We start from the raw sequence: 2,189 nt of genomic DNA on the forward strand, positions 1-2,189 counted from the left end.
CTCAAGCCATGTCGTTGTGGGGCTCCTACTTGGCAGCTAAGGACTGTTAACACATCATTCCAAAAGTTACTGAGGGGCCCCCAGCTTCCTGGGCCAGGTGCCTCTCAGGCTCTCCACCTGGGAAAGCTGCTGGAGCAGAACATAAAAAGGCTCGTTATGCCTTCACCAATTCTCACCAAGTGAGTTCTACACTTAAACAAGTGAGTAAATTAACCCACACAACCCTTAAACTTTAAGAAAACTTGGTAAATGCTTCTTTGTGGAATTATGCAGTGAGTCTCAAAAAATTCTGATGAGGAACTCTATAACATATATACGCTCCTCTGGGGGCATCACCTTTAGAACTGATGATCACAAAATAGTTTCGCTTTTCTTCCTCTTTCCAGAGCCTAACACAATTGCTGGTCCACTGCTGTAATCATACGTGCTTCTGGTTGAAAAAATTTGATTACTGAATGAAGGAATGGATGTGTGGAAGGATGAATGATTAAAGACGTGGCTGGCCACAGTTCTAGTTCTGGCTTTGCCTCTGGGCAGGAAATCCTTTTGTACGTCATTTTCCTCATTTGTGTTGGGACTGGACATGAAAAATTGAGGTTTCTGTATTTTATTTTCAAGTTAATTTTTAAGAATCACTTAATTTTGCTGAAAAATAACATTTCTACCAAAAAAAATGGCTTAGTTTGAGTTTTCTAGATCAGTGAGGTGATCAAAACTTAAGTATCTCCATACTTACCTGTGTAGGAGACACCATGATTCTGTAGATGGTTTTCCCAGGGTGAGGCTTGTCCATTGCATTCTGGTTGTGCAGACCCCTGCAATTTCCCCATATGTGGGAAACTTGACTGTAAAATTTGTAGTGGGGGACTGCATTAGTGCTCTCCCCTGGGGAAGAGAAAAAAAACAAAAACTTAACTACCTCCAAGGTTAGTGGTCAACTCAAACTCCTAGAGCAAACACGTTTTATAATTGAAGTGACCAAAACTAGGTTTCTGCAACAAATATTCTAACAGATATTGTGAATGATAAGCATATTTTGGACTTAAGGTTAAAGTCAATGTCCTTTGGAACTATTAAAACAAATCTTTTTACATTACAGAGAAGCATTTTGTTCTTTAATCAGAACTTCAGCTTTTGATGACCAAGTCAGAATAAATATAGATTTATCTTTAATTTCAAATAACATTATGTTAACGATTTAGTGACATTCTATATCTATCTGACAAAATCTAAATTACTAGCTGAGTACTCACCATCTCAAAGCACAGTGTCTTCCTTTAAAACCTAATCTCCAATTGATAAATGGGTCCTATTAACTTTCCTTAACATGTACCAACCTCATCCCTTCTGCTCCAATCCTACATTTATCATATTAGCTCTTTCTCAAAATCTCCTTCCTGCATGATGGCAAAAGAGTCCTAAATGCTTTCCAAGGCTCTGTACCCCGGCCTCCAGACTGCATCTTCCATGCTGCCAATAGAGAGACTTTGCAAAACACAGCCCTGAGAGAGGGACTTCCCAACTTAAGCTCTTCACTAGCTCCTCAAGGTCTACATGATTAAGCATAAAACATGGATTCTTGGCTCTCTATGGTCTGTCCCTACCTGCTTCTACAGCCTCTTCTCTTGCGATGTACCTTTGCATGTTGATGCATGTAACATACTGATGACTTCCCTTTTCTTAAATTCACAATTGTTTCATGCACCCGTGTCATTATTCATATTGCTATCCATACCAAACACACCTTGCTACTGGAATACCCTTTCTGTCTGGTAAGACCCAGTACAAATACCATCTCAGCTATGAAATATTTCCTAAGCATCTTCTCAAGCACCGGGGAGAAGTCACTCTTCATTCTTTGCAACTCCTTGAAGCCAGAGGCCACATCTGACTGTCTCTAAGTTCCTAGAGCCTGGGGAAGTGCTAGGTCCTTAGTGGGGATTCAGCAGATGCCTGGATGGATAATGTAAACAAAATTTTGAAGAACTGTCAATCAAAGGATAAGCTTTACATTTTTCTCCCATAACTGGATCATTCCATCAGACGTAAGTGAAAAATGTTGCACTTTGATTATATATAACCAAATGAACAGAATTAGCAAAAATACATAAATAAGAGTCTCCAAGAAAGACCCAGCGTTACCTAACATAATTCATTTATCAGGACAGACCATCAACTGCACATTTGCT

At 39.5% G+C, this 2,189-nt stretch overlaps 1 non-coding gene across 1 annotated transcript; it reads left to right on the forward strand.

Annotated features, from left to right (window-relative positions):
* The first annotated feature begins 728 nt into the window (after nucleotides 1–728).
* LOC119518341 lies at nucleotides 729–888 on the forward strand. The gene has a single exon (XR_005213731.1). It is a non-coding gene; the product is annotated as a U1 spliceosomal RNA (small nuclear RNA).
* Nucleotides 889–2,189: the final 1,301 nt, after the last annotated feature.

Source organism: Choloepus didactylus, chromosome 21 (genome assembly GCF_015220235.1).
Source record: "Choloepus didactylus isolate mChoDid1 chromosome 21, mChoDid1.pri, whole genome shotgun sequence".
NCBI lineage: Eukaryota > Metazoa > Chordata > Mammalia > Pilosa > Megalonychidae > Choloepus > Choloepus didactylus.